The following is a 10780-nucleotide window of genomic DNA, read 5'->3' as shown; positions in this document are numbered from 1 at the left end:
GCCCCTGGCTAGGGGGACCCTCACCAACACTCATCGGGCATCAGACATGTTGCAGGGTAGGCCACCCCCAAGAAGAGTTTGCTGTGACCCCAAGGCACGCACAGAATCCCTGCTCATAAAACTGTAGTTGGCCCACATATCCGTAATTAAGTAACAAAAACAAAAAAATTGCTCATGTTTCTTACTAAAATTATTTATGAGGTGGAAAAAGAAGTTGTAATACAAAAGAACAAATTTGACTCCATGTTAGATATGTTCGTTTGGCTTTAGACCTGTACCCTGTTTTCTAGGCTCAGACTTGCTATCTCTGAACCTTTTGTAAAAGATAGTTGCCTTTAGCCTGAAATATCCAGGACAGCCTATTCTCCGGGCTCTGATCTTTAAGGATGTTAGCTCTTCTACACTTACGTAGAGATGAAAAGTTGCAAAATAGAGAATAACCTATTTTTTTTTTTAGAGGTAATACGGGGACACCATGATTTGACCCACATGGACAGCTGCAAGATCAAAGGATTTCAAGGACAAACAATTGGTACAGCAAGAAGTTTGCAACAACCGACCACAACCCCGCTGCTTTTTACTATAAAATGAGACTGAATTCTGACTTGGGGAAGAGAGTTCTCCTGGATATCAGTATGCCATTTTCTGGGTCTGCCAGCTTTTCAAATAAAGTCACTATTCCTAACTCCAACATCTTAACTCCCGATTTATTGGCCTGTCATGCAGCAAGCAGAACGAGTTTGGACTTGGTAACAAAATGACTGCATTGGAGGTAGTATGTCTCCATTGTTTCCTCATTTCCAGTTTGTCACACCCTATCAATTTTACATGCTGTTTAACAACACGACCAAAAAACCTATTATACGGAATTGATTCCACGGAAATAAAATTATTTCTACTCCTTCAAAACTAATTTTTTCTATTTTATTTTGTTGCTTATTGAAAAGAAAATAAAAGACAAATCATTTTATTTCACATATTTTTATAGCTACATATTTAAATACTGATAAGGTTTAAATTACAATAAAAATTGTTCATATATTAGTATAAAGATATATACACAATCAATGCAGACTAGGAAATGAGTGGATATTTACTAAAAATCCACTGCACATCCAGTCTTTTACAAGCATATTCTGGAATATAAGCTCTATTATCCAGGGGTCCCCCACCCCCATTCTCACTGCCGAGTCCCTTAGTAATCAACTACCAAATCACCAGCATAGAACCACACGATCACTATTTCAGGTATAAATGAGGGAATTAGCTCATTCAATTCTAAACGAGAAACCTTAAAATACATACAGAACTTATTTACAGATAAAGAAAATTGGACACAAAAAAGAACAGTTTCTCCCCCACGTCACAAAGATAATAACTGGTAAAGGCAAGATTTGAGCTCATCTGCCTGATTCTAAAAACTAAGGTGGAAAACCCTTCGACTGGAGAGGTCCAGCAGCACAGCCTATCACCCTATCTTTGCTCAGATCTAGCTTTAGACAGCCTAAGACAGCACCTCATTCCTATGGAACTCGAGGGCAAATGATAACAATAAGGATTTTATATTCAGTAGTTTCTTAGTTCTCATTTATTTAAAGTGTCAGCAGGTCAGCAGAAAACTCTGGGAAATATGAGTGGGTCCAGAGCTTTTTGTTGATAACAAACTCATTCTATCAGGACAGAGTGACCTTCCCATGAGAGGTCTCATGGACATAAACTAAAGGCAGCTGAGCAATAAAAAGTAGCATGACCCTGGAACTCAAGCAAGAAGGAACCCTGCCATCCCCTGCCCAGTTGCCTCTTCAACTACGTGGACACAATGGCAGAAGACCCAAATTCTTGTCAAAGTTACACCATCATGGATACTCACCCATAAATAGTTACGACTCCATGCTCTCTTAAGCCCTTTCCAACTCAAATATGATGACACCAATATCTCACCAGAATCTCTATGTCTCCACTTTCTCTCTTCTATTAGGAGACTATATCTATGGCGACAAAGCAGAAATCCAATTAAAAACACCATGCACGAAGCCTGGTGAAAGTCTGCGTAAGAGACTTTGTCCTCATGCTCAGTGAATGAAAACTCAGAAAAAGTAGTCCTTCTCCCTCTGCAAGTGGAATGTAGCCTGATTGTGTGTGTGTGTGTGTGTGTGTGTGTGTGTGTGTGTAAATCAAATACAATCAAGTCTGGGATGTGTACAGGTTTTTTTTTTTAATGTCACTGTCATTTCATGGGGATGAGCCAACATTTAAAGTAATTTGAATCTAGTGTTCTGAGAGTCTCATTCTCTTTTGGTGGAGGAGGGGAACGGGGAAAGGAAAAAAGGAAAGAGGTAAATGAAGCAAAGGAGTAAGAATATTGCTAGGGAAAGGCAAGACGTTAATTTTGTTCCTACTTGCATCACACAAAAATTAGGGGCTGGCTTCCCCCATGTCTTGTCAAGCACTAACTTGCAGAAGAAGAGGCGACAGCCCATTTCTCACTGAGATTGTGACTGTACGTGGCATCTTATAGAAACAAATTATTTACCCTGATCAAACACTTTAGCAGCAGGCGGTAATTCTCCTATTTTGAGAGACAAGAAAACAGGAATTGAAAGAGGGTATATAACTTGACAAAAGTCAGAGGACCAGTAAACTAAAGAGGATGAATTCATACTCAGATCTGAATGCAGAGTCTGAACTTCCCACTCCCAGGGCTCGAAAAACCTTAACACACAGGCTCCCCAGCTCCCCTGCATTGTTTCCAGCACCAAGCATTTCCCATGGCGATGGTCTCCAGTTCTCAGACACAGCACATTTTGCAGCCAATAACCTCCATTCGACCTTGATCATCTACCAGCCTCGCCCACCAGGCTTCACCATACATGCAGGAATGCTGGCTTTCAAGTGCATACAAAACCACGCCTGGTCTGACCTGGGATCTTCCGTGGCTTTTCCAGCGAAAAGACAGCCATAAAACTGCTCACAGTTTGTACATGAGCCCCACTACCTCGCTCCATCTGTTTCCCCACCTATACTATTTAGCTAAGACCATTTTGAGAATCTTGGAAACAAATTTTTAAAAACAGAAAAGAAAGGATTCTGTAACAATTACTTAATATTTGCAATTTTAAAGTACAAGTTACAAAGTGAGTATTTACAAACCGATTCTGCCTTTCTATGTGTCAGTTTTAACATTTACAAAATATAATAGCAAAAAATTCTCACTTACAAAATTAACAAAAACATCAACAATAATCTGGAATACACCCAAAAACAATGCCCATGTTGTACATGGAGAAAGTACAGGACTGTACTGCGGGGTAAAGAAAGATGTGTGAATTTAGAGACATCAACATATTTTGTGGAGGAAAGCAGTTTTGTAAAGATGTACGTCCTCCTAAAGATAATTCAAAACTTACTAAAATATCCTATGATAACCCTTATCCTTTTTTTTTAGCTTGAAAAAAGTATTTTAGAATTCTTCAGGAATAATAAAGTCATAATACTAGCCAAGAAAATTAGGGATGGAAGAAAGAATTGAAAAAATCACACTGTCAGATATTAAATAAATTTTTACAATATGTGAGATATAAAACTGGAGTAAGAAAGTAAGATTGACAGAAATAAACCATGACCTCAAAAAGAGACTGTAGTATGCATAAGTATTTTTTACAGGTGGGATTTCAAATCAAAGAGCAAAGTATGAATTCAATAATTGTCTTGGGACAATCAGAGAATCACCTGGAAAAAGCAAATTCTATTCCAGTCATAATGACCACTAGAAAAATTACAGATATTGATGTAAATATTAGAAAGTATTTCTAAGAATACTATCAAGGATAAAACCAAAAAGAAGACATTTACTAGCTTAAGATTATTTTGGGCCACAACAGAAATAAACCTACTGAACAAAATGAAAGGCAAGAAATGACAAGGAAAATCTCTGTGATACATGTTGATGAAGACAAGTGGTTAATGTTGATAACATACAAAGAGCTGTCACAAAGCAACCAGAAGCTCCCTCACTTAAATGTTTGCAAAGGACAAAAGGGATCATTCACTTTTTAAAAGTCAGAAGGCTAATGAGTGAAAAATGCTCAATACTTCACTGGTCATCAAATGCAAACTAAATCAATGAAAAAGCACTTTGGCTCACCATATTGCCAAACATTTTTCAAACATATTCTAGCTAGTGTCCATCTGTGGGAGAAAAAACTGTGTGAGATCTTTTTAGAGGATGACATGTCAATGGATATGTAAACTCTGAAAAACGTGTGTACACACAGACACAACTCCACTTTTAGGAATCGTTTCGTTTAGAAAAAAATCAGTTCAAAAGATGTACTCATCAGAGCATTTACACAGCACTGTATACAATGGTGGGAAGAAAAGCTGAAGTGAAATCATATCCAGCAATAGAGAATTGGTTACATAAGTTATTTTACATCTTTTCATTCCCCACTGGAGAAGGAATTTCTAGAGTCACTTGAAAGAAGCCTGTGATGTATGTAATTGTCACATCCAGGGACTAAATTTTCAGAATCCTTAACTAAACGAATACTCATACAATATCACAGGAATGTTTGTACGAGAATGGTGCCAGTCAAACATACTTTCTGACAGTGGAAATTGGAGAAACCTTAAGTGTCCACCATAAAGAAAATCATGTGGCAAATAAAGGTGAGCTGTGGGCACTAAGGGGCCGGCGTTTCGGCGTGGCCCAAGGCCTTGTCCACAGCACTCTCCCACCAAAGTTGTCCTTGCAGAAGAGACCAAACCTGTACATCAGGAGACCCCTCTATCTGAAAGGACCGGGTGAGTCTGGAGTGGGAGGACGTTTATGATATACACCTGAGTGAATAAACCGAGCTTCAGAAAACATATAGTATGGCTTTATTTTTCAATAAAGTATATATACACACACATATACATAGATTTCTCATATACGTGTCTGTATGTATGTGTATATATATATGACATTGGCATAAAGGTCATGAAATATATACTCCACATTGTCAGCAGTTTTTACTCTCAGGAAAAAAGGGGAAGGGATGTAGGGGCCTTTCGGTACAACCACAGTTCTCTTTTCAGTATATCAGTTAAGTATACTTGGAATTTAAAAGTTTATTTAGTCCGAAGTAAAATGGACGATGCCTCCACAAGACAGAATGCTATACTGGTCATTAAAAATCATGCCATGGGAGACAGAATATTGTAGAAAAACGTGTAATAAGCCGAATGGAAAATGGAGGTCTCCACATAGTAATCAGGCATAGAGTGCTCGCTGGTTTTTATGACAGAGGTATTACACATTGATGAAAAGAACAGAAAATAGATGTTAAACTGTTAATTATTATCTCTGAGTAGTGGGACCAGGATAGACACTTTTGCCCCTTTTTTCAGACTTTTATATTAAATACACATTATTTTTCATCTGAAAAAAGCATTTTTAGATGTCTAGTAAAACACATTTATAAACATGCACGAGTACTTACGGAAACAAATAACTAGGAGACACCGCAGCACCATCACACAGTGTAGAAAGGGCGATCCTGAATAACACCACGCAGTTACATAAGGACCCACAAAGTAAGAGCACCTGCTGTAACAGGGCGTGGCCCCCTTCTAGTTGTCAGTTGTGTCTTCAGGGCTGAGGCAGTTCTGAGCACGGCCAGTGTCAGTGCTGGTATCTGGATGGATGCCACTGGAGGTGAGGGCACCTTCAAGCCGAGAGGAAGAACAGAAATCATCCTCTGCTTTTCCTGTCTTGTTTCTTTGTTACTTTAAAAGAGAGGCTTAAATAAGATAAAGAATCTTCCCTACTGAAATTTCAGTAATGAAACAGTTTTTAAACTGTCTTTTCAACAAAGCATCATATTTATTAAATGTTAATTAACTCAGTTAATTAACTATCTGTTGAAACCCATTAAAGAACATGAAATGCACTATGTAAAACCACCGCGCCTGCAGTGACTAGCTCAGCTGTCTTGACGGCAGTGCAGGCATCCCCCATCATCCCGTGGCCCTGAGCTCCTGATGCTGGTAAGAGAGCACGCTGCCTCCTCAGATGGAGAGAAACGGTGAAAGCATTTTCTGAAATCTACAGCACTGACAAAACATAACTGACAAATCCCAGGCTCCTTGGAGGCTGTCATTTTCTGCTTCTGGCCAACACCCGTCAATGAGCAGAACCACTTCATTCCTGAGCCATGGGACTCACGTGGGAAGCAGTTTTGGAGAAATTTCCAGGTATAGAATGTAACCAACTATACATAGAACTCTCACAAAAGAAAAGATGCAATACTCTGGTATTGGAACACAGTCAAAATATTCTCCTAAGCCTTAGTAGATGGAAAGGCTGGGCTTCTCCTCAGCCACTTATTAATTTCACAGCCAGTGAGCGTCTCCCACAAACCCTGTTTCCCTGTGTCTGCTGGGAGGCTGAGGCACACTGCTGCTGTCGATCTTATAAGTCACAGGGCAGAGGCGAGTGTCTCATGCCTGCAACCCTCACACAGGCTCGCCTCCTAGCCTCACTGTCTGAACTTGGCCACATTTTTTCACCTGTTTATTTTGGTATCTGTTTTTCTGTAAGCTGCCTGAAATGTGTTTTGGAACAAGTCAGAAGAATCAGTGGGTAGGTAAATGGACTGAAGGAAAGGTCAACAGAAAGAAGAAAGGAAAGGGGAACAAAGAAAATTTCCTATGCAAAACCCTCTTCTAGTCAGGGAAGGAAACCACCATGGAGAATTGTGAAGAGGCAGGTAGCTTAGGACTGTTTCCTGGATTCCATGAAAAGTCACACCAAGAGATGAGAGGGTAGAATTATAAATAATAAAAGAAAAATAGCATGCATGGTTGAAAAATATACCTACAATATGTACTTTATAATGAATAGATTAAAATCAGCAGGGCCCAATAACACAATCATTGGGTATTCACAGAAATGAGAATCCCATCTCCAAACCACAAGGCATCCCTTTGGAGCAGAGAGTCAACACGGGACGGTCACAAAGCCGTCACCACAAAAGCTATGCTATCCTGCACTTACGAGGAACGAGCAGGTGTGCTCGGGCTGCCAACGCGCGTTATTTATCACACACAGCACCTCTACGGGGGTGGGGGGGACGCCTAGCGAGCCCCGTCTCTGCAGGACAGAAAACAAGTCCGTGAGAGGCTAAGCCGACCTACCAGTTCTCCATCTCACAGGACTGGTCAATTCAGAGCAGGACTAGAACTCGGACCCACATTTGTATCCACAGTACTACCGTACATTATGTCCTTTTTGTGTGTATAATACATTTGTTTCTGGCATGAAAGGATATGTAATAAATGTTCGGTTGTTTTGTCTATCTCATTAGCTCACAATCATTATATTTTTGAACTGCACTCTTTTCCCCTGGAGAAAGAATGGAAAGAGCACGTGTCAGAATGAGTTTGGGCTCCATTCTTTATCTGTTACCTCATCTCATCCAAGTCCCCAACCTTGGAGAAGGAGCAAGTATTCTCTTCATTTTAAAGAGAGGGCTCCAGTGATGGTGACTTACTCAACTCGAAAATGAAGGCTGGCGAAAGGCACATGCAGCAACCAGAGCAGTATCATCTGTAGGAAGGCAAAAAGAGCTCAGGGGAGGGCTCAGGGGGTCAGGTTTATTTAATTTCATTCGATAAAAGAATACCAAATTCTAAAAATACTAGCATGCAATGTATTTGCTCTTTCTTGATATCTAAATATTTCCACAGCCCACATGTAACATTATCGTGAACTAGTGAAAGGAAGAGTCCTCAGGCAGGGAAAATCAATGCCACAGGCAGGCTGAAACCCAGGCTGGAGGAAAGGAAGATAAAGGGCATAGATAAGAAGAGGGGAAATTTTGGGAAAAAGACATTATCACAAGGACTCTCAAGCATCATCCAACAATCATATAATCATTCATTCAAGAGAGAGTTACTGACATCCTATTTTGTGCAAGATTTTACAGACGGCAAGGAAAGACCGCAGCGTCCATGGTGGCAGCAAGTGGTGGGACAATAATACAATTCTGATCCCGGTACCTTGCACACTTGTACTCAGTATAAAGGTAAAAAAATAAAGTAAAATAATACTATGTAAACTCTATGCATTTTTGAAACAAAATTAAAGAAGACCTAAATACCTGGACAGACACACCACACACATTCATGGATCAAATGACAGAGCTCTTGGCATGGCAGTGCTCCCCAGAACGATCCGTATACTCAACGTGGTCTCGATCACAATCCCAGTGGGCTCCTCTGCAGTAAATGTCTAGCTGCTGCTACAATTCATATGGGAATTCGAGGGTCTCAGTAACAAAACAAGAACAATGTGAGAGGACTTGTAATTTTCAATTTCAAACCTTACAACTGTATCTCCAGGTGAGATTAGAGGCCATTTTTAAGTTATTACTGTGTTTATCCTTATTTTCTAAATTCTGTACCATGAATATACCTGTTAGAATAAGAAAAATAAAAAGTAAGATATATTTTAAAACATGCACAACAATTGATTCATTGGGAAAAAAATTATTTTAACTATAAAGAGGTAAATAAATATCAAGTGAAAAAGGACTACTTTAAAACTAGTGTGCATATACAATTTTCATAATTTGAAAACTGAAAAGCACAAACACATCAAGTTTCTAGGGAGACCAGTGAAACATACTAATAGTTATTTTCAAAAATTCTAATTGAACAATGAAATCTCAAGAAAGGCAAAATCCTAATTGGCAGCCAACTGCAAACACATGGAGAGCAAAGGCCTAGAAATCACAGCTCCTTTAACTCTGCTACTAATTCAATAGGAGAGGAAATTCCTCACTGAGGGGACAGTGGAATCCCATTCATAAGGCAGGATACACAGTACAAACTGCTGTATTAGGGGAGTGTATTTCTTAGGAGAATTCTAAAGTTACAACATTGCTTAAAAACTATAAAAACACTGTCAGACAGATTAAAACACACAATCATATATATTATATACAAACATATGAAGCCTTCTCTCATGTTGCATAGAAATACAAACATATTTGTTCATTTATAGGCACTGATTAAATTATCCCAGTTGGAATATTTCAACTAAAACAAATAATCAATACTACACTCCTCTTGTCAAATCTACTTGATAAGTTATTCTGCTATATAACCACAAATTGTCTAAGATAGATCTAAAATTATTGAAAAAGATCTTTGTATGGTTCCTTGAATTCTTCTCAAAATTCCAAGCTTAATTTTAAAATAGATCTGAGCAGTATTTCTATATTATCTATTCCCTTATAAAATAAACAACACAGTCTATTGTCAAAATTCTGTCCTTACAATGATTCACGAGCACCGTATCCTCACAAAATTGCTGGACTGAAATGCACTATCCAGACACTGTGACCGAACCAATGAAACACAAGGAAGACAGTGACCCTATTCTGGAGGGCTTATAATCTGTGTCAACACCGGGGTTTTTATTTGATTGGTTTGATTGGGTAGCAAAATAAAATCAATCAAATACTTCCTTCTTTGAGCATTCTGTAAGTCATGACTGTTTTTAGTGTCATGAGCAGGAAAGACTTAAGCATGACTTGATTAGATCAACTAGCAACAATCATCACTGGAGAGTGAATAATAAAGAAGTTAACTGATAGCAATGCTTCTGCCTACATGAGACCTAAAATAAACCTACACTGGTTTCCGAAAGGAAAATGAGGAGATGAGGTCCCCAATGAGAAAAGAAACTAACAAGAAATCAAAAAAGGAAAGACGTTTTCATTCACGATTCCAGGCAGTAGTGGAGCATGGTGGTGAAGAGCACAGTTGCTGGGGACAAACATGAGGGTCTGAACTCCCACAGCACTGGGTAGCTGTGACACTGATATTTCAGTGAAATTTTCTGCATCTCAGTCTTCTATCCATAGACTGGGGAGAACAACCACACCCATCTCCTAGAACGGTCCTACGAATTAAGTCATTTTAGATATACAAGTTTAAATAAAATAATTCAGATTTTAAATAATACCCCAAAAGCACAAGGAACAAAGAAAACAGAGATAAATTGGAGTTCATCAAAATTTAGAACTTTGCTTCAAAGGGCACCATCCAGAAAGTGAAAAAACAACACACAGGAGAAAACTTTTTCAAATCATTTATCTGATTAGGAATTTGTATCTCCAAATGTAAGGAAAAAAAAAAAAACTCCTACAACTCAACACTAAAAAGGCAACTCAATTCAAATGTGAATAAAGGATCTGAAAAGGTATTTTTCAAGGAAAATATACAAATGTTCAATAAGCACAATGAAACGATATTCAATATCATTAGCTGTAAAGGAAATGAAGTCAAAACCACTAGGAGAAACCGCTTCACACTCACTACAATAGGTTATAATAAAAAAAAGAATAACAAGCACCAATGAGGACACAGAGGAAGCGGAGCGCGCAGCCCTTGCTGGTGAGGACGTAACACAGCGTGGCCACTTTGGAAAACAGCCTGGCACGTCCTCAGAGAGTTGAACATTTGGTTTCTGAATGAACCAGAATTCTGATGTCTGGGCACACACGTAAGAGAACTGAAAACAAATGTCCACATAAAAACTCCTAAAGGAATGTTAACGGCAACACTACTCATCACAGCCAAAAAGCAGCAACAACCCAAATGCCTATCACGTGATGAATGGGTAAACAGTGGGGCCCAGCCATACAGTGGAATACTATTCAGCAATAGCGAAGCATAGAGCACTGACCCAGGCCACAACCTGGACAAACATTGAAAACGCTACTCAGTG

At 39.0% G+C, this 10780-nt stretch overlaps 1 long non-coding RNA gene across 2 annotated transcripts in view; it reads right to left on the bottom strand.

Annotated features, from left to right (window-relative positions):
• Positions 1 to 1911: 1911 nt before the first annotated feature.
• Positions 1912 to 10780, bottom strand: part of LOC140694696 (uncharacterized) — a 28428-nt gene continuing 19559 nt past the window's right edge. Inside the window, exon 3 of one of the 2 annotated variants that reach the window (XR_012070279.1) lies at positions 1912 to 1988. This is a non-coding gene — a long non-coding RNA (uncharacterized lncRNA). Of the gene's footprint in view, positions 1989 to 5570; positions 5709 to 10780 lie in introns of those variants that run through there. The other variant, XR_012070278.1, reaches the window with a different exon arrangement.

This window comes from Vicugna pacos, unplaced genomic scaffold (genome assembly GCF_048564905.1).
Source record: "Vicugna pacos unplaced genomic scaffold, VicPac4 scaffold_102, whole genome shotgun sequence".
NCBI lineage: Eukaryota > Metazoa > Chordata > Mammalia > Artiodactyla > Camelidae > Vicugna > Vicugna pacos.
This window is presented reverse-complemented; position numbering and strand designations above follow the sequence as displayed.